Source organism: Callospermophilus lateralis, chromosome 12, assembly GCF_048772815.1.
Source record: "Callospermophilus lateralis isolate mCalLat2 chromosome 12, mCalLat2.hap1, whole genome shotgun sequence".
Taxonomy (NCBI): domain Eukaryota; kingdom Metazoa; phylum Chordata; class Mammalia; order Rodentia; family Sciuridae; genus Callospermophilus; species Callospermophilus lateralis.
In genome coordinates, this window is record NC_135316.1 from 39,416,321 (window position 1) to 39,444,172 (window position 27,852).

A 27,852-nucleotide genomic window follows, 5' to 3' on the forward strand; every position below is an offset into this window, starting at 1 on the left:
CTGAGGGTGGAGATACCAGATAACAACAGATGAGCCCACCTAGTGGATAAGAAGGGAAGCAGAAAAGATACTGATCTCCAATCAAAACAACCCTTGTGTCTTCCTTTTAGATTTTCTTTTCTTTTTGTTTTTTCTTTTCTCTCCCTCTCTATTCTCCTGCCCTCACGTCCCCAACATATGTGAAACCAAATACTTTGCATAAATTAGGATATTGGGATCTGAGACAATTGAATAATATATTGTAGTTGTGATGTATATTTTTTTTTCTTTCTTTTTTTTTTGTTTTTTTTTCCTATTGCTACTCTTTTAATGTTTTTTTTAATTTTTCTTCATTTATATGTATGTTTGTTTTATGTATGCTACTGTCTTCCCTCTTACTTGTCTATCCAAAATTACTTCCTCTCTATTCTCTTGCTTCTTTTGATTTCTTTTTCACACTTCCTAAGATATAATAACACTATATCCTCACCTCCTACCTCTTCAGCATGCCTTTGTACACCTCACTCCCAGTCCTCTGTCTGCCATCAGAAACTGTAATCCCTTTTCAAACCTCCTGATTATGGTATAGATAATAATTGTATTCAGAGTTTCTGTTAAATGTGACCAAACTGTAAACATCTTAATATCAACTATTTGTTTCTAAATCATTTTAAAATTATACAATTGAAGTTTGGTTCTTTGAGTCAATTAATCTAAATTTCTCACTGCTTTAAATGAACAGAACAAAGGTGGAATATGAGATCTTTCTGACTCCAAATCTTATACTCTTTTAGGAATCATATTGGTTGTCTCCATAGTAGATAAATAGACACTTGCATGATGAAACAGAAGTGGATGTTGTGAAAATATTTTGTATAGGGAAATCAACCAAAGCAAAATTTTATACATTTTTAAAAACTTATGGAAATACATAATAGTAATTATGCATTTGTGTAATTGCAAAAATGTAATTGTAGATTGCCTTACACCGAATACCAGGTACCTACTGTCACTTTTCCATATTTGTCTTTCCAACTTAATTCTTGTACATATTTGAGAGTAACTGAATGATCATAGTTGCCTACTACTTAAGTTGACCAAAAGCAATCAGGCTTCTGTCCTCATAGTCCTTACATTTCCAATTTTCCCAAGCTTAACCAAACTTAAATATGTGAAACAGTCCAGTTAACACCTTACTCAGATGCCGCAATCTGGCTGGGCACAAACCACAAGCCACTGAAGCAGGAACAAAGTTTATTTTTGAACTCCACCAGCAACTCCTCCCAATGCCATGCGGCTTGTCCAGGAACCAGCCACCGGAAATATCTCCTCCAGAAATCCCTCCTCCTGCACTTCTCCAACCAATGGGAACTCCCGGGGAATCCCGGGGAATCCCCACGAGAACTCCGAATTAGCAGCCCAGGTGGATAGTAATGCCTCCCCTGTCAATCAATACTGTTGGCAAAATGCAGACTGGGCCATGGCTCTCAGCACTCAGAGAACTGGCCATCATGGAGAAATAAATTTCCTGGGGAAAAGCCTTGAATCTGCCTTCTGCTAAGGTTACCTGTCTTTCCTGAACCCCAAGATCTTTCTGCTTATACTGTGTTCCTCTCCTTATTAAAGGAATACCTTTATTTTATCTTTAAGGTGCTTACAGATTGTGAGGTCAGAGCATTCTCCCCACTTAAATCATCTTTTAAAATATATTTTAAATGCTATTTTATCTTTAATTGATAAATAATTACATGTATTTCTGGGGTATTCTGTGATGTTTTCATATATGTATACATTGTGGAAAGATTAAGTCTAAGTAAATATTTATCCGTGTCTTACAATGCTGATGAACAAAACCTTCCTACCTAAGTTGAGATTTGTTTTTATTTGACTACAATTTGGGTTCTCGTGAATCTTAAGCTTTCTTTCATGCAGTGTGCTGTTTCCTTTTAGAGTTTAGTGATACTGTGTATCTACATGCCACAAGTCTTTTCTAATAGTAGGATCAATATTTTTACATTTAAGTGTGTGTGTGTGTGTGTGTGTGTGTACTTATACATATAAACAGATATATATGTATATATATAATGTATGAACGTTTATAGACAGCAATGAAGATAAAAATACAGTGATGGTGTTACAGATATAGGCTTCATTTTCAAAGTACCTAAAAAATGAAGTCACTATGCCTTATTTATTCAATTAATTAATTTATTTTACCTTGCAAAGCATCAGTGACTTTACTAAGCTCCATAGCAGAGTGAGGAATTGAAAAAGTCTACTGGGAAACATTATTTAAAAACAACTTGACATTTCTCAAAGCTCTCAACACTCTTAACATCAATTTAATTAACATACTTGTACTTTCTTTAAGTGGATAATGTAATGCCATATAACAGAAATTTAAAGATGTAGTAACACAAATATTTTATGACATTTGTGAACATACCTGATACAACTTTATAATAAACAGCAATTTCTGGGAGGAAATCAAATCCCAAATTAAAAAAAAAAGGAAGCAAAATGACCCATATTCATTGAATACATTTTTTGTTTCAAAATAAAATCATATCATATATTCAAATGCATATTTAAATTAGAAGTACAAATTTAAGACTGGAAAGATATGATTAAATTTCTACTATTTTCTATAAAATCATTTTGATACATATATAATATAATAAGTTATAGAATTCATTGTTTTTATTATCTGAATTGCAAATTTATAGGGATAATCAACATGTCATAAAAGCCAGTTTTTACAGTTTATGATTTAATATGTTTTACATTGATATATTTATGTAACCATTGCCACTTTAAAATTTCATGAAGCTTTCTTCACCCTATACAGAAATTCTATACTTTTAGTTCTCACTCCCCATTGTTCTCTGCTTTGGCAGCCACATGTCTACTTTTGTTACTATGTATTTGCTTATTCTTGATAATGCATGTAAATTTCAAAGAAATTTCACATAAATTCTTTTTAGTTTTTTGTAACATTTTTACTTCAGGTATTTTACGAATTATTCAAGTTTTAGCAATCGATTTTGAATATTTGTCTCATTCTGCTTTCACTCCTTTATTAGTTGAAATAATATATTTTTAATACATTTCTTAGGATTTTCTCTAAAAACATGTCATCTATAAATAGAGATGAATTAACTTCTTTCTTTTCAATCCAGATATCTTAGTTTGTTTTACTTGTCTAATTCATATGCTAGAAACTCAAAGTACAATGTTGAATAGAACTGCTCTCAGTAGCCATTTTCATCACCTTCCTAATTTTCTAGAGAAAACTATTTTATAAAATTAATTAAGTTAGCTGTGAGTTTTTAATACAGGCTCCTTATCAGATTGATATGTTTTCTTTCAACTTCTACTTTGTTTTTGTTCTATTTTTCTTATCCTGTGAAATGTCTTTCTCTTTCTTTCTTTCTTTCTCTCTTTCTTTGTTTCTTTGTTTCTTTTTTTCTTTTTTCTTTCTCCCTCCCCCCCCCACTTTGGCCAAGTTCTTTTCTGGGACTATTTTTATGATTATGAGGGGTTTTTAAAAATATAGTGATATATATGCAACATTATTGTAATTAATTTTCATAAATGAAACCACCCTTGTATTGAAATAAAAAATCCATCTTGATTACATTATATAATTATGTTAGTTATGAATTTATATGACTAAAATACCAAGACAAGTTAGAGAAGGGAAAGTTTATTTTGGCTTCCAGTTTCAGAGATTAGTCATGGTAGAGTAATTACATTGTTCTTGACCCAAGAAGATTCTGGCTGAAGGCTTAGTGGAGGCAGGAAACTCAGAACATGGTGGCCCCGGAAAAAAAGAGAGAAAAAGGAAAGGTACTACAAGGAAGATGCACCATCCCAGAACACTCCCCAGTGACCCACCTCCTCTAGTCATGCCCGCCTGTCTAGAGTTATCCAGTTGGTTCATTCAAACTAGGATGCATGATAGATTATAACTCTCATAATGTAATTCTTTTAACTCTGAGTATTCCTGCATTAATACAGGTGCTATGGGGAATAACTCATATCTAAACTGTAACAATAATCTTTTTCATGTGTTACTTGATTCAGTTTGTTATGGGTTTCTTTACGCATATTCATTAGGGAGAACATTCTGTAGATTTCTTTCTTAAAATCTCTGTTTAGGTTTGTGTTACAGTAACAGTAGTCTCATAATGAGAATTGAAAAGTATTCATTACTCTTTCAATTTTTGAAATATTTTGAGGAGAATAATGTCACTTTTTCTTAAAACATTTTGGAAAAGTTCCCCAGTGCATTCATCTAGACCGAAGTTTTTTGTGTGTTGGAGGGGGGGGGAATTTTTAATAATTATTTCAATATTTTTTATTGTAATAGGTATATTTTAATATTCCATTTCTTCTTTAGTTAGTTTAATTAGATTGTGTCTTGCAGGGAATTTGTTCATTTCACTTAGGATATTTTTTGCCATACATTTGATAACATGTATCCTATCGATATAGTTTTATAACATATATATAAACCAATTTTTTTCTCTAAAAAATAACTATGTATAACAGTGTTTATATATTATGTATAAAAACGTGTTATCTATTGTATGTCAACAAATTAGATAGTCTAAAAATATTTATAATATGCTATATAATGTATACATATTAATACATATGTACACATATAATGTATACATATATGTTATCTATTTTGTATTATATATTATGTATATTGGCATACAATTTGTAACACTATTTTATATAGATATTTTATGCCAACAAATTGTCATAAATAAAATTTAAAAAATTTGAAAGATATATCTAACTAAATTAATTAACCTAACTCATGAAAAAATAGAATAACTGTATATGCCCATTACAATAAAAATATTGAGATAATAATAATTAATTGACACACAAAATAATATTGGTAAACTTTCTGGTAATCTTCACACACTCATTCCTGATTTTGGTAAATTTAAATCTCTCTCTCTCTTTCTCTTACTCCCATTTCTTGCTCCTTTTTGAGAGATTGTTGTGCTGGACTTTGGTTGATAATTTTATTTTACTTTCAACATATTGCATATGTCATCCCAGTGTACTCTTACTTTCCTGTTTTCTTATAGAAAGCAGCCAATAATCTCATTGATTATTCTATGTAAATAATCAATTGTTTCTCTATTTTTCTTTTCAAAACTTTCTGTCTTTAAGAATTTGATATTGAGCAAACATTTCATATGTGTCATACTTGTAGTTTGCTGAGTTACTTGGATTCTCAAATTATTTTTTTCTAAATCAAATTTTGGACATTTCCTACCATTATTTCTTCAATTTTTTTTTCTTTTCTGCCTTTCTCTTTTTCTCCTTATTTCTTGTGATTACTCTTATGAGCATTTTGGTATGATTGAGAGTGTCTCACAGATCTTAGGCTCTGTTTATTTCTTCACTTACTTTTTTTTTTTTTCATCTTTGTATTGGCTAATTTCAATTGACTTATCTTCAAGGTAGTTATTTCTTCCTAATAGCACAAATCTACTGATAAGCATCTCAAGTAAATTTCTTTGCTTTCACTTATTATAATTTTCAACTCCAAAATTTTATTTAGCTCTCTATTTTTAACATTTTCTGCCTCTTTATTGATATCTCTATTTGTTAAAGTGCTATTTTTTATATTTACACACACATAAATATATGTATATATTTAGTTATTTAGACTCTCTTTTTTAAAAAACATTTTGGTTCATTTTTTTAAAGCTGATTTAAGGATGTCTAGTAAGTTTAGCAATGGGGTTCATTCAGGGACAAATTCTATTGACAGATTTTTTTTCCTGTTTATGAGTGAGGAATTCTTTTATTTTTACCTCTCTGGTTTTTTAAAGTAGATACTTTAAATAATATGATAATTCTGGCAAACGTATTTCCCTCTCCCAAGGGTAAATTGTCATCTTTACTTGTTATTATTGTTATTGATATTTGTCTGCATTTTGACTTTACTGAACTAATTACCTAAAGTTTGTATCCTTGTAGTATAGAACCTATGAAATTTTCTTCATTAACTTACTTAGCACCTGGAGACTGGATAAAGATTTTTCTCATTTCTAGCACAAATAACTCACCCAGTCTTCACCAAAATGCTCTATGTCTATAATTAAGCCTGCCTTCCACATTCTGGAAATTCAAAACTTTGCTTTTGTATCCCACATCTGCTTTTCTTGAAGAGGCTCATGAGCAACCAACCAGACCTGGGAAACTATAGCATAGCTCACTAAGATATTTTCTGTTGGAAATTTTCAAAACACTTTTTGGAATCCTGTTCCACAGCTTTGCTTTCTGTATTTTTGTTTGTTTGTTTTGTGTTTTTTGTTGTTGTTGTTGTTGTTGTTGTTTTGGTTTGTTTTGTGTTTTGGCTTTGCCCAGTTGTTCAATTATTACACAAACATAGATAAGTACAATATTAGTTAATTTCAGCTGATTTATTCCAACATATGTCCTTTGAAAATTTTGTTGTGAGTGGGTTCTCAGTTCAAATATGTGTGGGATACACAAGTCAAATTTTCTCAAATTATGGCCAGATGTATTAATGTGACAATCAAGGAATAACATTTGGGACAAACTGAACCAATCTGGATACCTAGTGTCTGCCAGGTCCATAGTTTTCACTGCTTGTGTAATTGTGAAGTTTGGGGTTTTCAAGGATACAGTGAATCAGGAAGAGTGAGATTAAAATAATGTGAATTAAAACATGACACATCTCACCATTCTTTTTCAGATTCTGGCTTTTTTCCCCCTTGAATATATATCTCACAGATGATTACAAACCTTTGGTTAATATACAAAGTACTGAATAAGTTTATTTTGACAACTTTTGCACAGTTTTTGATTTGTGGAATAGTTGGTTCTCTGAGATTGTTACCTTGTCATTTTAGAAATTACTATCTTAAAAATATTACTTTGAGTAATATTGTTTTATTTAGTTTTTAAATTTAATTATTTCAGTGCTATTTTAATAAGTTTCTTAGTAAAAAAACTGAATTCATTCATTATATTCATGTTAATTAATTGCAAACATTTTTAAAATAACATTTCTAAAAATATTACAAAATGTTGTTTCTTTTTTGTAGTGTATTGAGTTGTTAGTGAGTTCCCATTATCATCCACACCTCTGCTAGCAATTCCAAGTTCAGCATCCCCAACAACATCCTCATATTCAGTAATTTACCACAAGGTTTCAAAGAACTCATTTAAAGGTCTTCACTCAGAGCTATGATTTTTTATAGTGAAATTTTCACATTAAAATCAGCCAGTGGAAGAGTCATGGGAAAGGACAGTTCAAGATGCGGGGAGCTTTTTATTTTCCATTTCCAGTGAAGATGCATATAATAGGCATTTAACCCAGCAACTGTATATGAGAATACCAATAAGGACATTGCTAGTAAGTGTGACTCACCTGAGTATTGATGCCCAGAGTTTTACTGTGACGTGATCATGTAAACTTGTTTGAGCTCCTGCACAGATGATCACAGCCTGCAAACCTTTCAGAGGCAGATATCACATGACACCACAAAGTGATATCCCAAAGTTCTTATCATAGAGTGCCGCAGTCTGGCTGGGCACAAAATCATGAGCCACTCAAACAGGAACAAACTTTATTTTTAAATTCCCGCCAATGCCCTGTATGCTCCCGGGAAATATGCCAACCCACACGCGTGGCGTTCTCTGGGACCCACACCAACAGGAAATCCCTCCTCCGGAATTCCCTCCTACCGCACTTCCCCAACCAATGGGAACTTTCCAGGAGTCCCATAGCAGGCTGAGGTGGACAGCAGGGGTCTAATATCCATTTGAATTCAGATCTTAACATAATCATATCATCTCAATGGCTTGCTGGCATCACCTTACAACCAAAAATGCCATGCATCATTTTTACTTGGCTATGGCTCTTAGCAATAGAACATTATTACTATACCTTACCTGATGTTGTATAAGAATCTAAGGTAAACAAAGACACTGCCCTCAGGGAGGATACTGCTAGGGTTTAAAGAATGCCTCACATGAGCAACTGAAAGACTTGATTTCTGCTTATCTAAGGTTAGCTTTTTTCTACACTTATTTTTATGCCAGTTGAATAGAGCAAGAACTTAATATGTATCTGCTTCTACACTAGTGTTTTCTTCCCTTTAATGCTTGTTTCTGTAAAGGGACAAAACTTACCATTAGTAAAATATGTATATTATGTTTTTTATCTGTACAATGGGATTTTATCAACCACATTTTAGGGGTTTAACATTAGATGAAACTGAATAAAGTGTATAAAATAACTCTGTTTTGATTCATTTCTTTCCTTAAAACTGGCACATACATTGATATAAAGAAAGAATACAAAAACGTGGTTGATAAACAGTCTGAAATTTAGTTAATAGCATTGCATAAGTATTTCTGTAACTTTTACAGTGCCATATTATTAACTAAATTTCAGACACCATAAAATACCAAGTTTATCACTATTGCATTTTTTCTGGATCCAAAACCCAATGCAAGTTTCCATATTGAATTTATTTGTCATATCTTATTATTTTACTTCAAACAATGTATTTTGTTCAAGAATACAACCAACATGTGTTAGTTTTGTCCCCTAAATTATATTTTAAATCCTCATCCCTAGTACCTGTAAATGTAACCTTCTTTTAAAAATAGGGTTTTTCCAGGTATGGTGGTGCATGCCTATAATCCCAGCTACTTGGGAGGCTGAGGCAGGAGGATTGAGAGTTTAAAACCAGCCTCAGCAAAAAGTGAGGCACTAAGCAACTCATTGAGACCTTGTCTCTAAATAAAATACAAAATAGGGTTGAGGATGTGGCTCAGTGGTAGAGTGCCCCTGAGTTTAATCCCTAGTACCAAAAAAAAAAAAAAGGTCTTTGCAGATATGATCAAATTAGAATGAGGTCATGAGGGTAGAATTTTAACTCATTCAGATTCATATATTTGTAAGTGGAACAGAAATCCAGGTAAAGACCTCAGAAGTTATAACATGTGACTCTTGGAATTTCAAATATTGATAGTCACAGCCAGGCACAGTGACACACACCTGTAATCCCCGTGGCTCGAGAGGCTGAGGTAGGAGGATTGTGGGTTCAAAGCCAGCCTCAACAAAAGCGAGATGCTAAGCAACCCAGTGAGATTCTTTCTCTAGAGATAATTTTCTTCCCATGCTCTCCTTCCCTACCCCACTTTGAGTCACCCCCCTTATACCAGAGAAAACATTTGGCATTTGTTTTTTGGGGGACTGGCTAACTTCACTTAGCATAAACTTCTCTAATGCCATCCATTTACCTGCAAATGCCTTGGTTTTGTTCTTTTTTATTACTGAGTAATATCCTATTGTGCATAAATGACACATTTTTAAATCCATTCATCCACTGAAGGACATCTAGTTTGGCTCCTCAATTTAGCAACTGTGAATTCTGCTGCTATAAACATTGATGTGGCTGTGTGCCTGTAGTATGCTGTTTTTAGGTCATTTGGTATAGTCCAATAAGACGAATAGCTGGGTCAAATGGTGATTCCATTCCCAGATTTCCAAGGAATCTCCATACTGTTTTCCAAATTGGCTGCACCAATTTGTAGTCTTACCAGCAATGTATGAGTATATCTTTCCCCCCAAATCCTCGCCAAAAAATTGTTGTTTGTCTTCATAATAGCTGGCATTATGACTGGAGGGAGATGGTATTTTAGAGTAGTTTTGATTTGCTTTTCTCTGATTGCTAGAGATGATGAGCATTTTTTCATATATTTATTGATTGATTGTATATCCTCTTCTGAGAAGTGTCTGTTCAGTGCCTTGGCCCATTTATTGATTGGATTATTTGTTTTTTGTTTTTGTTTTTGTTTTTTGAGTACTGAGCTTGGTGAGTTCTTTATATACCCTAGAGAGATTATTTCTAGATAGGGAAGAGGGGTGGGAGAGAAAGGCAGGGTTAAGGGGATTTGCAAGGATGGGGGAATGTGATGGTCATCATTATACAAAATATATGTATGAAGATTTGAATTTGGTGTCAACATACATTATATACAAACAGATATATGAAAAACTGTGGTATGTATGTGTATTAAAAATTGTAATGCAAGAAAGAATACATGAATAATAGCATAATTTTGGCATGAACATACTCTATATAGAGAGTTACGAAAAATTGTGTCGTAAATGGGTAGTAATGAGTGTAAGGCATGCCACTATTGTCATGTATTTAAAAAATAAATAAAGAAGAAAGTTGATAGTGTAATTCATGATATTCTACAATTATATTGTTGATTTTGCTACATTTGTAAAAGCAATAAAAGAGCAATATACACTCTTTTAAAAAGAGAGAGAGAGATTCTGTCTCTAAATAAAATACAAAACAGGGCTGGGGATCTGGCTGAGTGTTCAGGTGCCACTGACTTCAATCACCTCCCCCACCTCCCCTACCCCCCAAAAAAGGTCGATTGTTACTGAAAGATGCTACCAAGAAGCAAGAATGTATTCCTGCCTATGAATTTCAGAATAAGTATTGCTCTGCTGGAGCCTTGATAATGTGGCCTCAAGAATAGTGAGGTACTAAAGTATTTTTGAGTTTTTTTTCTTTTAGCCTCATAATTAATTATGATAGTTTTAGTAAGGCAACTGTAGGAAAGTTATACAATGACTGAAATTTGATTTCACTTTTTTATATGCATCATATCAGAATTATTATCAATTTTATTGGTGTAAACATCACATTATTTAAAGTACTGACAGATATCTTCACTGAAAAATTTCTGTTTCTCTTTGTATTTAGTAAATGTCTTATGAGAAAATATTTTGAAATTATGTATGTGTGTGTATCTATCTATCTATCTATCAATCTATCTATCTATATATACACATAATATGATTATCATGCTTTTTAAAGTTTACATTTATTGATGAATCCAACATGCAACAATTATTATTGTGGTGGTTGGCTAATGTTGATTATATCTGTTTTATTGCTTTTATACTTAATTATTTGAATTCAATTATGATGAAGAGCTGTGCTTTCCCCTGATTTGTTAACTCAGTTGCATGCTTATACCCATATGGACTCAAGAATATTTATTTAAATCCATTGGTTATAATCCATTATTATCTGTATTCATTAATATTTATTTTAGTCAGCTTTGCATAGCTGTGACCAAAGTATCTGATAAGAACAGAGGAGGGAAAGTTTCTTTTGGCTCATGATCTCAGAGGTTGAGTTCATGGTTGGACAACACCATAACTCTGGGCTTCAGGTGAGAAAGCATATCATGAAAAAAGGTCATATCAGAGGGAAGCTGCTCAGTCTATAATAGTCAGGAAGCAGAAAGAGCTGTATTCACTGGGGACAAAACATAAATCCCAAAGGCACCCCTCAGTGACCTACTACCTCCAGCCATAATCTTCCAGCCTACTGTTACCACCTAGATAGTCCATTCAAATATATAACCCAATGATTAGTCTTCAAACTTCATAATATCATCATTTATCTCTGAACATTCTTGTGTTATCTCACAGGCAAGCTTTTATAAGGCATCTCTTACCCAAATTATAACAACATCACCATCATAATCATCATCACCATTATTATCACCATTATTATCAAAATTTCTCAGTTTTTACATGGAGAGCTCCTTCAATATGATTTCTCTGTTCCCCACATACACTCACTTCTATTATTTAGAAATTTTCCTTAATTCCTACCACCACAAATTATTTCAGTTTCCCCTTCTTCTTTTTCTATCTCAGTTTTGGAATAAAACATTCCTCTTTTCTTTATGAAATAAGGTATTTAAAGAAGAAATATAGCTAGTATATATTTTAATAACTTTATTTTGAACTCCACCAAGTCCAGTGACAAGAAATATATATTCATAAAGAACTTATTGTATATGTGTATCTAATATTATCTTACAGTATATGAGAAATTATATCTGATAAATTTTTATCCTTATGAAAGTGCTCATTGTGAAAAACTTCAGGTAACACTGTCTCAATTTGCTAGACAGTGTAGTGATAGACAATCACAGTGATTTGTCTCACAGACCCAGTTATTGTTTTAAGCTCTGATAAATTTATACCATCACATCTCTCCACCTCCGTAGATAGGCTAACTCACATTGTCTAATACCTGAGTCATCAGATATCCATCTTGCAACAATTCTATCTGTAATTAATGTGAATCTTCAGCCTTTAATATCTCAGGCAATCTATGAAGTGCCTTATATTAATAGGCTTATTTAATCATGATGACAATCATGATTGTACAGTTAATATATCATAAGTTTCAAGAAAATGACAACTTGATAATTACAACATAGCTTGAAATGGTGAGGAAAAAATGAGCCAAAGTAAATGGACTCTAGAGACAGTGTTCTGGAGAATTGGCTTTAATAGTGTTAAAGGATGCTGTTGACTATAAGCAACAGGAAACACAAAAATGCATAAAAAGAGGAAGTATGTGTGAGTATGTGTGTGAGTATGTGTGTGTGTGTGTGTGTATGTGTTTGTGTGTATAAGCCAGTTTAAATTCTTAAAGAATATATTGTCCCACAAAATGAAATCTTAATGTTAAGGAAGATTTCCAAACAGTGTATCAATGATGTTCTCAAGGACATTTGTGCTAACCAGTTTCAGCTTGGTTTTCTAATTTGCATTGAAGCAGTGACAGCATTGTCAGTCATAACATACAAAACCAATTAACAATAAAGAACATCGATTATTTATTTCTATGGCAATTTAATTAAAAATAATCTATGACAACCTAAACTGGAAGCACTTTTTAGAAGTCTTCCTGTAGACACATCACAAGTTCATTTTTTACATTTGTTCTAGTTAATTATACATGACAATAGAATACATTTTGACACATCATACATAAATGGAGTATAACTTGTTATTCTTCTGGTTGTACAGGATGTAGAATCACACCAGTCATGTAATCATCATTTTAAGCTAAAAAATGGCAAATAAGTAATATTTTAGTGAATAAGTTAGCATAATGATTTAATATATAATGCATTCCGGGGAGTTTTCTATGATAATTCTAAATGTGGAGTTTGCTGACCTATTTCCACATATTTAGAAATAACTAAACATATCCGGTGTTTTTTCTCAGTTGATGTTATGAATGTCCAGTGAGCCAAGCACCTTTAACAGCTCTGGTCAAATGTCTACAAAATTTAGAAACCTCAGCAACTATTTGTGGCAAGCAAGAATTTGAATTAATGCTATCTTTACATTTTTTTTACACTCTTAAGTAATATAAACTTTTTCTCAATTCCTGCCCTGTAATGTGGCTATTACAGAAGTCACTTAGTACTTCTTATCTGTCTTTATGTGGAGGATATATTGGTAATAGATTTTATGAAAGCAGTACTTTGTATTCACTGGAGAGCAAAATAAACACTTTTTGGTTTTAAGCAAATTCCTCTTGCATGAAAAATGACTTCCTACAAATAATGAGTTGATGATATCTCCTTAAAACTAATAAAATTATAAAGTTAATTATCCACAGTAACTCTATATAAGTTAAATATATTTGTTTTACATGAATTTATAGATCACTTCAGAGGGACAAAGAACTATTTTCATTCTATAAACATAGTACTTAATTGAACTTGCATAGTTAACATTCTTTTTCCTCTGCTGAACTCTAAGCCCATTACCAGTAGAAATAAATCTATATTTTCATTATCAGTGTGTTAATTCCCTACTATGATACTGACACATATTGAATCTCAATAAATATTTTGTCAAAATGATTGAACAAATTAATTTAGATGGTTCATTTTCATGAGAAATTATTGCATTTACTAAAACAAACAAACAAACAAATAAAGCAAACTTGTTAAGTAAGATTTCCAAACAGTGTATCAATGATGTTCTCAAGGACATTTGTGCTAACCAGTGTCAGCTTGGTTTTCTAATTTGCATTGAAGTAGTGACAGCATTGTCAGTCATAACATACAAAACAACAATAACAAAAAAGCAAACTTTTCAAGTTAAAATTGTGTAGCATTTCATTTAGGCTAAAATGACTTTTAAATAGTCTCTAACCAATAATATATAGAAAAGATGGAAAGCAGTCTAGAAAAAAGGAATAGTGTTTTGAAGTGTTTTAAAATAATAATTGCTGGGTTAGGTATATATCTCAATCAGTAGAATGCTTTCCTCACATGCACAAGGACTGAGTTCAATCCCCAGCATCACAAATAAAACAAACAAACAAACAAACAAATAAATAATTTCTATGGATAAGAAAATGGAATGAGTATGTATGGAATATTTTATCTTAAGCCCTATTGAATTTGTATCCTTGAAAAACAACCTCCCAAAATTCCAAGTATCTTTGATTTCTCTTAAGACAGTTCCAAAATTATCTATATGAAATTGCTAACTTAAAAAGCATAGCCTAGAAACTTTATAAAATTCACGTCATCAGCATACTAATGGAATATATACCCACACCCATAATTATAGCAACAATTCACAATAACCAAATTATGAAACCAGCCTAGGTGTCCATCAAACTGTAAAACATCATAGTAAGTGAAATAAAGCAGATTCAGGAAGTGTACCTCATATGTTTTCTCTTGTGTTTGAGAGCCAGAAAAAGAAAAAAAAAAGAAAAGAAAACAAATAACTGAACCTCACAAAAATAGAAGTGATAAAGAGAGACCCATAAAGGAAGATCAGGAGAGAGAGAAGTGAAAGAAAAGGGGAGGTACTGAATAATAAAACTGACCAAATTATGTGATTTGCATGTTCTAATATATCGTAGTGAAACCTATTATTATGTTCAATTATAATACACCAACAAAAAATCACTTCATATAAAACAGTATTTCTTCTTCTGGAAGAAGAAAAAATATATATGTAAGACAGGTTTGCCTCCAAGATGTAAGTGAAGAATACAAGGACTAAATTATGTAACAAACAAACAAAAGTAGAAAGACTTACACAGAAGAGAAAAATGTAATAAATACAAAAGGGGAATATGTATTTGAACGATACAACTTTTCATCACCCTTCCTTTCCTTTCCCTTCTTTCACTTCCCTTTTGTGTATCATTCATTCTACTCTCCCTTCCTTCCTGTCTTTAGACATTCCTTCATTTTCCTTGTCTTACCTCTGCTGCTATACACCTTTATAGAAAGCATAACATATGTTTTACTGTTTATTTTGCTGCAGAGATGACCATGATGGATTCAACTCCCAGTTCCCTGGGGATTACATCCACCCAGAAGCCATTATCCCAAATACTAATAGAATTACAGATTGATCTTAGACCATGCAGATTGTAATCATGGGCAAAAATTCCTGTAACATTTTTTGGCTTTTTAATGTTCAAAGGATGTATAGGTGTCATAAAGACCAGTTGATTCCATGGAAATGCTTCAAGCAGTGGACCTATTTCATGTAATGACACAAAAGTTAAATATCAATATAATGATAACATAATTGGATCACTGAATTCCACACTAGAATTGAAAAGCCAATAGGATGCAAAGGGATCTATTGGACTAGAAAATGCAGAAAGAGCTATAGTTTGCAGGGCAAATTATTGGTATCCTCTAGTGAGCAATTTTAAATATGGTGAGTGGTATTTGGCTTATGGTAAATGGTAAACTATAATCTTGGAATGAGAGGAATTTTATGGAACTTTCTAGATGAAAGTTATTTCTTAGTAGGATGTCAGTTGATTACTTAAAAAAAAAAAAAAAAGGACTTGTTTTGTTTTGTTTTACTGCGTCAATGTGCTTCAGTGCCTTAACACAACTACCAAGCTCCATCTCAAGTTCGAAAAATTCTATGAAATTTCTATTGACATAAAAAGTAGAACTCTTAATATAACATGTAATATCTATTGTTATTTATCCAGCCCTTTCCAGTTAACAATATGACAGTGTAACTTGGTATCAGTGTATTCTATGCTACTCCATGTCTCTACATATTTACTTCCTTCTTTCTAAAGTCTGTGTAAATAACCTTCTGTTGAAGCTTCATAATTTGTCAAACCTGTCTCTTCAGACATAAGACAACAACATAAGGCTACCAAAACCAGATCATGTGACAATTGGAATTTTGATGCCATTCACTAAAATCAAAACAGGATATTTTTTCCCTCTGCTCCTTGAGAGTTAATGAGATTCCTATTCTCTTTATTTAGTTTCTACTTCTGTTGATCCTCAAACATATTCAGAATTTTTGATAACTTATGTTTACTTTTATACTTGGACCATCTAAAATAGAAACCAACCCATCAGTATGCAATGAAAATCATATTTATCATCAGTTGCCAGTTAGTAGTGAAATGAGGTTCACCCAAGACAGTTATTGATCAGTGTTCAAAATAACCCTGACTTTGTATTTTGAAAAAATAAAATACATTTATATTACATCTAACTAAATATTTCTGAGAATTGATACATAATGGAAAATTGACACTATAATAGAAAATTCTCTTTTCCTAGAACTACCTTTGCCATTAGGAAGAGTAATTTACTTTTCTAATAACTTTGCACAAAAAGTAGAATGAGAACAACAGTAATGAAAGTAAAACATAAACAAAGACAAAATAGAAGCATTGTAACAAGAACAAAATAGTCCTATTTTCTTAGACTGTTGACTCAAATAATCTCAAAATCTCTGTTCCACGTACTGATAGACACCTCTATTTCTTGTTTGTTTGATTTGTTCCTTTATACTCTCTTATCAGCCACTTTACTGCTCTTTTCTTCTTAGCTTAAATTCTAAATATTTCTGATTTTATCACTGGTTTAGTAGCATTCAAAGCATACAATATTCTTCTATATTTAGAATTTATATCTGCAAAACCAATAAACCATTATAAAACTATTTGTCTTCACTATCCAATTCAGGATTTTGACAGTGTTTATAAGAAATGGTTTTCTCATAAATTCAGAGCCATTGACCATAAACTGAACAATGCTCAAAAATGCTGCAACATTTTCCTATTCCACTCATCTTTCAACAATAGTTTCTGAAATCAATTTCAGTCTCTAAAAAATTTGGCAACCCAACTTTCTTTTTCATTCCTGGCAAGAGAAATTGTTTTCCATTACATAGTTAATAAAAATCCCTAGATTGACAAGCACTGGTATTTTATCTCCCAGATGACTTACAGCCAGTCTGTCATGTTTCCTTTCATTTATTTTGTACTAGAAATATATTCCACTTTTTATGTATTCTCAACTCATTCACTCACGATTTTATAGACTTTGGATTATCTCTTTTCTTTTTCCTTTTTTTTTTCCAACAACTTTCCTATGCAGAATATTTTAGACATATATGCAAACCCTTCTCAGCTGCCATGTAGTTTCCCAACACCTTTACGTATTCTGATAGTTTTTCTTTCATGATCTATCAAAAGAGGTATTATAATGACTGTCTATATTTCTACACCTATCATTCACACTTCACTGAACATATTAATAATGGCTTCTGAGCATACTGCATATGGAAATTGTCTCTATTTCTTTCTCTAAAGTCATTTTATATCATAAAATTCCAAGCCACACATTTCTATTTTTAAATTTAAAATTTGATGATGTGAACTTTGGATTTAAAAATATCTGATCTCAAAATATTTTATTTTTTCTAATACCTAATATCAAGGTTTTTTCATAATATTGAAATTTTATTCCTTCTCTTTATTACCAGAAAAAAATCATTTATCAGTGAACATTAAACAAAATATGTGCAAATTAGCAGAGATGATAATTTGGACATTGTGAGATTATATCTTAAATAACAGTCTTATTTGGTGAAGGTAAAAAATAAAACCCCAAAACTTCCAAATTTTAAACCCTAAAAACAAACATATATCTAAACTTCTGTTACATTACAATGCCATCCATTTAATAGGAGAGCCCAATTATAGTGTGATGAAAAATTCTAGGGTTATGCTTGTATAAACTATTCTAAGTGATAACAATATTTGGCTTTATTTTCTTTTTCCTTTTTCATTGACAAATAAATGCAATATATATTTATGGAGTTCAATGATTTGATATATTCATACATTGCAGAAAGATTTAATCAATTAATATATCAATAACCTCATGGATTTATCATTTATTTGTGGTAAGAATGATAAAAATTAAGTCTTTTAGCAACTTTGAAACATATATTTACTATGGTCATCATTAACATTTTTCATCCAGTTTAACTTAATTTTTGTTTCCTTTAACAAGCTATATTCTTTCTTGTCATACCTTCTTCTTCAGGTCTCTGAGAACGAACTACCTTCAACTCCTTGTTTTTATGAAGTCATCATTTTTTAGGATTTTGCATATAAATGAAATCTTGCAATACTCTCCTTTCTGAGCCTGGTTATATCACTTGGCATTATGTCCTCCTATACATGTTGTTGCAAATGACAGAATGGCTTTCTTTTTAAGGCTCTGTAGTTTCCCTTGTCCATAGACACTTTAGTTTTCTTTCCTTAGTATATATTAAAGGTTTTCTTTCTTGGGTCATTTCATCAGATATTGAATTAACTGTCATTCTTCAAGAAGTTCTTGAAGTTTAGAAGATCTCCCATGTCACATCACCTAAACTATCACGTGGATTTCTGTTTGATAATATCTATTCAATTTTATGTTGTGGCTGCTATGTATCTCTCAAAGAATATCAGTAAGAAAAGAAATAATTCACTAATTATTGTATTTTACATGCAAAATATGAATTCAATAAGTATGCAAGTTGTTTTGTACAAATACTTCAAAAAGTTGGGTTCTGAAAAAATATGCTATTGCAAGCATCTTTTATATGTATTGTTCTACATATTTTTAAAGAATAAATTTATTAAATGAAACACATAAATAGTCTTATATGTATATAGTTTTCTCATTTTAAATACATTAATCAAGTTGCAAAATCAATAGGCGGGCCAATTTAGGCACTTTATTATTAAGGATTCTAGGAGAGGGCTTTATTCTCAAAATTATTTTTTAGGCCCTCTTTTAAAAAATCTGTTAGGAAGAAATGCACTCTCATCATTGTCTTAGTTTGAATGTCTATTACTCAATGAATATTTTGCTAATTAAACACAAATATTTCCTTGTATTTATTTTCCTTGTATAACATTTTTCCATTGCATTTCATATTTATTCAAATCACAGAACTAATGATTATTTCAAAGATAACTATAATTGCAGTTTGAAGGAAGGGTTATGGCAGAAAAAGCCATGTGTCTCAATTAATGTTGAAAATTTTTCACATATAATGCACAGTTTATAAATAAAAACTAAAACACATTTTAGCTATAATTATGTATAAATAGCACCTGGAAACACATTTAATAATAAATGTCACCATTTCAGTTTGCAAATAATAAGTATTGTAAATTCCATTTGCAAATCCTAATTAAATTACCAAATGCATAAATGAGCTTCTAATTGCATAATTTTGGAGTGGAAATCTGTGACATTCCTTAAATTAATATAAAAGTGAACGTTTTATTCATGTTAATAAAATTTTAAAGAATTTGATAATTGTAAACTATTTCTAACTTCGGATGAGAAACAGTTTCAAAAAAATAAAACAAGAGCATAATTTGTTGTCATCCAAGAATATTTGAAAACTGAAATTTTATGAAGATTGATTTCCCCTTTATCTTTTGTGTATACAAAACTTTCAGGTTTGTATAGCTGTCATTTTATGATTAGGATTGAATTTTAGCTTTCTTCATATACAACATTGGGTAGATTAGGAAATAAAATTGGAATTTCTGGCAGCTATGACTTGGATAAAGCCAATAACTTCATTTTTTTCCCTCTTATTTGTTCTTGCTATATTTCTTGTTTGTTGTTAGAAAACAAGCACAAATGTGTAATTTTCTTTGTAGTCTAGCTAGTGTATTTTTTTCCAACAATAATTTATTTTCACTCTGAGATGAAAATCTTAGTAACTAATGATAACTCTGCTTATCATATATTTTTGTTTGTTTGTTTTTGGTACCAAGAATTGAATCCAGGAGTATTCAGCAATTGAGCCACATCCCTAACTCTTTTTATTTTGAGACAGGTTCTCACTAAGTTTCTGAGTTTGGCTTTGAACTTTCAATCTTCCTGCCTCAGCTTCCAAGCCACTGGGATTACCGGTGTGTGCCATCATGCCAGCTTAACATGATTTTTAGGTATAATTTATTTCTTGTGATCTGTGTTAGTCATTGTTTCATTGCTACAACCAAAATATCCAACAAGAACAATTTAGAAGAGGAAAAGTTTATTTTGGATCAGGGATCCAGAGGTTTAAACCACGTTTGGCTATATCTATTGCCCAGGGGTCCTCAGTGAGGCAGCATATCATGACAGAAGGGATGGCTAAGGGCAGCTTTTCAGGAAATGAAGGGCAGGAAGCAGGGAGAGTGAGGGGGAAGGGTTGCAGGGACGATGCACCTTCTAGGGGGCCACACCCACAGTGACCAACCCCCTCTAGCCATACCTCACTTTCCTACAGTTATATCCCAGTCACTGCATTCAAAATAAAATCCAATCATTTCATCTCCAAATATTCCTGCCATCAACACAGAAGTTTTGGGAGGATGTCTTATATCCAAGCCACAACAGCTAGTGAAACTCAAGAAATATCAAAAAAAAAAAAAAAGATATTGTCAGTTGAAACATATTAATATAATTTAAAGCATGATTTTATTTTGTTGTACATTTTAGATTATTAAAAATGATAGTTTGTATTATTGTGTCTCTAAGAATAAATCATTATATTTTATATTTTCCCTGTGAAATTAATGCATATTAACACTTATTTCTGTAGAAAACACTTGTGTATTGCACATACTTTAGAAGTAAATCACAATAAAATCTCAAATGTAAGGGAAAATATATTGATTTAAATAAAATTAATAGAATACTCCAGAAACAAATTCTTTCCCCCTCTATATATGTATATAATATATTATGTATTAAGCAAGAATTTCTTTATAGGCAGTGCAGATAAAATTTATTGAATGAATTCAATATATTCAGGGGAAGAATATAAGTGATTTTGACATATTTGTTTCACTGTATTTTTCCTCACAAACACTCTCATTTAGTTATTTCTTTGTTTATGTCTGTACTATATTCTTTCTGATAAACATTACATTTTTTGTCACTTTTTACTTTCAAAAATCAGTTATCTCAGGTATAATACATAGTGTGCACAATATATGTTCATTTGAAGTTCAAAGACAAATATTATGCCATTCTAATTGTTCTTATCACAACCTGAGTATGTATTTATAAAGATTACAATGAACAATACATTGTAATATCCTGTGTAGCCACATGATGTGATAATTTTTACACACATTTACCATTAAAATATAATTTTGAATGATATGGACAAATGAAAATGATAAAATTTTGGATAAAAATTTTATATAAAACAACTATAATACATAATGATAAAAAATATAAATTTTAACATTTTATAAATATAGTGTACAATTTGAATATTTCATGGAACTAGTGGATTTCAAAACTAGAAAATATCAGAATAATTTTAGTAGATATATGTAATGTGTACTCTTTTATGGTGAAATATAATTTGAAACATCAACATAATTGGAAAATACTAATATTGTTGTCTAGCGCACCTCTCGGACAAGAAATCTGACTCACAGTTTAAAATCTGGGATATTTATCATGCATGAATCTTAGAGAAAACACAAATGTTTACTTTTTAACTAATCTATCCATCAATTAATCCACTATATCTCAAATATATATGTAAATAAACTCAATAGAGACATTATTAAGAGAGACACATCCATTCATGAATGTAAAATAATTTATCATTCCTTTTGCATTTGTATATATCATTCATAGTGATGGACAAATCTATTTGTCTCTATCTTCCTTATTTTCCCCATGAAGTCCTTCAAAGTTATGAGGGAAACTTCTATTCAGTTTTATTACTCACATTCAAGTTCTTGTTTGGAGCATTTATTTTTGGCAAGAGTTGGAAGGGGGCAAGTAAAATGATGCTTTAGATGGAATATTGAGCACTGAAGAAAAAGAGAGGTGAGAGCTTACTAAAGGTCAGGTGCCTGGTTGATAAGAAATTGAACACTATAGTTTTCCTTTGTGGTCTCAGGGATGTAAAATGAAATGCATTTTTCATAGAATGAAAACAGAACAAACAATTAATAATGTTTTGTACTACTTGTAGTCTTTTATTAGAATCACATTATAACCAGAATAATTTCCTTAAATAATTGGTACATAAGTTTTAAAGTCTAAAAGTATTTACATTGATTTGAAAATAGTTTGATTGGTTTTGGAAAATAGTTTTCCATTCTCATTTCATCTCCTGAAAACTTCTAAATACACCTTCTTGTTTCCTCTATCTTTCCCTGCAATGCATCTTTAGCATTTAAAATGTATACTTAAGCATCTTCATCACACATAAAACTTTCTTTATATTTTCTGTGAGGAATGGTCTAGATATTAAGCATAGCAATAAAAAATTAAGGAAAAAAACTATGCTAAAATTACTACAAATAAATAACTTTGAGAGAAAATTTTCCCTGAAAGATGGTATACATAGCCATTTATGAATAATGGTAAATTTCCTCCCCCAAACAAGTGTATCAAGTGTATCAAGTTTTCAGTTGTGATAAACTGGAGAAAATGCCCATTGATAGTAATTGAGAAATGTGAAAAAAAAAAAACAACAACAAAAACCTTTGCTTCTTTGACATGAAAGCAGATGTTTTAAAGCTATATTATTTGTGCTAGTTAAGATTCTGAGATCTGTCCTCATTCTTATTCACTTTAGCTCTTTGCCACAATGAAAATATAGTGCTCCTGGATTTAAACCAGGTCATTTAATTGTGGAATGCATTTGTCAAACCTCTTCATTTTGAAATGTCCTTCAACCTTTTATATTTTCTCACAAATGTCCTAGTTCTTCCTTGCATGCTGCATATACACAGCAAAAGTATAAAATTAGAATAAAAATATTATCTTATCCTATCACTTCTGTGTGAGCTCATGAGTGTGCATGCCTTCTTAGCTCAATTAAGTTATCTTAAAGCAGAAATATTGTCCTTTTTATAGTTGTTCAATGTCTGGTAGAGTTTATAGCATGAAGTAGGCATTTAAAAATCTTTGCTGAATTAATTTAGTTCACTTATATTTAATGTCAAAGCTATTTATTAGCTAATTACTATGCAAGTCACTGAAAATTTTGAATATGAAAAAGACAAGTTATTGCCTAAAAGGGATATGAAATCATAGTGATTTTTGTCATCATCAATGCTAAGTTTTTGCTCACTGATAGTTTACAAAGAGTAAAACACAATTTCAGTTGAAATTTGTCAATAGATGAAAGACATAATCCAAAGTTTTAATGTGAGAACAGAAGTGTTCAAAAGCCAGTTTGTGAAAAAATAAACAAAAGAAAAATTAGTAGAGCTATTTAATGGAAGGTCACTATCATCTTTGGTTATTTTATCATATAGCAGACCATCACTGGCTGCTGTGGTGGCTTTGACATTTTCTGTATATGTGATTTTTAAACTAAATACCAATTTTAAATGTCATTAAAATAAATTATAATTATTCTAGGCAGTATGCTAATATTTCTCTAGACATCAATATATCTACATATTTTATATACCTATGTATTAAAGTTGATATATAATCCATAATATTACATATAATTATAGTAAATTTTATTGATATTGAACAGTATTTACAACTGCATTGTAAAAATAAGAGCTTAGAATAAGAATGTTGAAAACAATTGAGAATCGTGTCATGAAACATTAAAATATTAATGTTAACATCAAGAGAAAAATTTAAATTTCATATAAATGATATTCCACATACTGCTGATAGCATACTTACTTAAATCTTATCATTTTGATATTTAGAATTGTTCCCTAAAAATCTAAAATATGGGATTGGGGCTGTGGCTCAGTGGTAGTGCACTTGCCTGGCATGTGTGAGGCAGGAGGTTCGATTCTCAGCACCATGTATAAATACATAAATAAAATAAAGGTTTATCAACAACTAAAAGAAAAATTTTAAAAATCTAAAATATATCTTATTTTGCACTTATTTTTTGGAAAAAAAATGTGTTTTTTTAATATTTTATACTTATTAGGGTAGTATGTGTTATATTTATTTGGTTAAAATGTGGTTAGTATGTGTTTACATTTTATTCTTATTAGGTTAGTATGTATTCATATTTATGGTATATATTATAAGTATATATTATGAATATTATTGAATTTTAGAATAAATGCTATATTATTTCCAACATGCTATTTAAAAATGTGTTAAATTTAAATCACTTATTGCAAATAATATATGAGATGTACATTATAAATCATTAATGATGTCTAGTATGTATTGGTATGAGTTATGCATGTTGAAAAGTGTGTCTGCATGTTCATGTGTATGGGTGTGTGTTTAAATCATAGACAGAAAACATCTGTGTACTTACTAGTGTTCTTGCAAGTAAAACAATGAAATGTTATAGCAACAACTATCTTCCCACAGCAATTATTATTGCAGTAGATTAACAGCATTTTAAAACTTGTTATTTGATGAGTCCTCAAAGAAATCAACACTGAGTAAATATGCTGCAAAATGCAAATTCAGAAAAATTAATATATATTAATTCACAGAATATCAAAATGATGCAACCAAAGTCTCATAACTTTGGATGTATCTTAAATCACATGCTTAGTCAGTCTGTATATTATAGGAAATATTTGGGAACATCTATAAATACATATTTTCTGTATGTCTGGAACTCCATACAGTGGAGATCAAGTTTCTATATACATATTCCTCTGATTGCCTGATGTGAACTGACTTTCATTATTGCTTTGTTGTTTTAACACTGCCTTGTGTGATTACCAGTCAAATATTCTTGACAGTGAATAAAATTTGAAATTTCTCAGTGGACTCATTACAAATCAATCATGAGATCCTTCACATGCATAGGTTAATTCATACCAGTCATTTGCTCAGAACTCTACAATCTCTCTTTCTAGAGTAAGAACCAAAGTTGTAAACTTGCATTCATATTTGTAGATAATATGCTTCCTGTCACTTTTCAGGCTTCCTAGCCTCCTACTTTTCCCTTTGTTTTCTTTAGCCAAATATTATTGACTTCCCTGTGTTGCTTATTGAACTTCTGTCTGTCTCAGGGTCTCTCCATTAGCTGTAGAGTCTTTCTCAAAATGCTCACTCTCATCTTTCTGACATTTTTATTTATAAATCATCTTATAAATGAGACATTTAAACTTCTTATTAAATTTGCAACCTCTCTCTACTACAGACCAGATTGACCTTTCTCCCTCCTTTCCTATTTTCCATAGCAATTATCACCTCCTATTTTTTAATCAATTTGGACTTCATAGCATGAAAATATGATCTGTTCTTGGATTATGTTATTGACAAGTTTGATTCCATTATTTGTTAGTTTGATTTATCCTTAGAGGTCTACTTTTCTGGGCCATAAGATGCTCAGATATCTAGTAATTACACTTTCTGGATGTATCTTGAGGACATTTTTGGGAGGCAGTAACATTTAAATTGGTAAGCTGAGGAAAACAGGGTTTTCCCAGTGTGGGTTGTTATCATCCTATCCCTGGGGGTCCTAAAAATAACGAAAAGATGGAAATGTGGTGCAATTTTCTTTATGCCTTATAATTCAAGCTAAAATATAGATTTGCTCTTGCTCTGGGTGCTCCTGGTTTTCTGGCCTTCATTTTCGCACTAGAAACTCTAACATCAATTTTTCTGCTCTTAGTATTCTAAGTACATTGCTGGTTTTCCTGGGTTTACAAATATCAGACAACAGATTTTAGGACTTTTCAACCTTCATTATCATGTAAGCCAATATCTTAAAATAAATACTTGTCTAAAAAATATATATACATATAGACACACACACATACACACATATATATAATATACAAACTATATAAAAATGTAGTAGGAAAATATCATTTACAAAGGTAATTGAGATGGATGCTAGCTGTAAAGTATAGAACAACATTAACTACTTGTGGCTCAGAAAGAGAGAGAGAGAGAGAGAGAGAGAGAGAGAGAGAGAGAGAGAGGGAGAGAGAGAAGTTATAGAAGTGGAAGAGTCACACAGAGAAGACTGTGTTGATAGAAGCAGTATTCATTAAGTCAAGTGATATAGTTAGCTTGAGCTAAAGAGCTAAATTCAGGGGAGAGATATTGCAGAATAAATACTCTTGTCTTACTCTCCAATATTCACTAAATTTCTCCAGAAACTCTCAATTGGCTAAATCTATCATAAGCCAGTAAGTCAAAGGTTCAGAGCAATTTGTTCCTTCAGGTTTTCCATATGGTACTTGTATTATAGTAGAGAAGCATATACAGTGGATTCAGAGAAGCATCAGAAAAAAAAATCCAAGACCACCATGTAATCAATACAACTAAGAGTCAAGATAAGCCATTAACTATTAATTATCTACCTTTCCTTACTAGTAAAAAAGAAATGTGGTAACTTCATTCACTGATGTTTTTCAAGCACTGAGATTAGTACCTGATATATTACAATAAGAGTTCAACAGTTACTAAATGAATACTAAATGAACTAATTGTAGTACATCTAATAGCAATAATCAATTATAGTAATGTCATAATAAAGACAATGATGGTGAATCTAACAGTTATTAGATTTTTGGTCCTAAACAGGATGTATAAGAGATATTAATACTTTATACTATAAAGTTAAAGAAATATATATATAATTTATATATTTGTGTATTTATAAATTATATATACAAATATATGAAAAGACTTACAACATATTTATATATGAATATATACTTACTATAAATACATAAGTACTTACTATATGTATATGTATATATATGCATATATCTGTATATATATGTGTGTGTGTGTGTATACATATGTATATACACGAAAGCACCTACCTTAACACACATTGTATAGCAACTGTGCTAAGACACATCATCATACAAGATGACCTTCATATATTAATCATTGTATATATCGTTAAAACAATCCAAAGAAATATTGCCTCCTGTTATCAGCACTTTAAATTGAAACAATCACAACTGAGAATACTGTGTAATTTGCCTAAGATCCCATTTAAGCAATACAAATTATGTTAAATATGTTTGTTTATATTTTAAGTTCTCTTGACTATGTCAAAGAATTTTCACCATGTAACAACTAAGTTCATTAGTTTGCACTATTATTTTTCTAAATTCACATGATTTGTAAATATATTACCAATATGCTAAATTTAATCTTAATTTAACTTTTAAAATTTTACTAGTATCATTAAATAAAACATAAGTGTAATTAGTTTATTACTAGATATCTGAGTATTTATAAATAATATACTTTCAGTGATCATTTCATTAGTTTGTTACTACAGAATTCATGTTGCATTTTTTCTAAAGGCAAATGCTTCCTAGTCTTAAATATATGCCCCTTTTTCAATAACTCTATGTCCCAATATTCAGGAGACGCACATTCACAGCTAGATACGATCGTTAAGAGAGCCTAACCTGATTAACCCATTAAACACAATCTCCTCAGAAAAACAGTGATATTTTTTTAAGAGCTAAAAATAAAATGATTTAGCAATCAATGTGACTTCTAAAGAAGGGGTGTGCCATTAAGGAATAATTAAATAATAGTCACTCAGGCAAAATCATCTTTCCAAACCTTATGGGCAATCATAAAATCAACAAAGGAGAATTATGAATTATGAAATGTGAAACCAAAGGTTCCATCTATTTTAGAAATTAAGGACATAGAAATAATCATTTTGGAGTCACATGCTAACCTAGA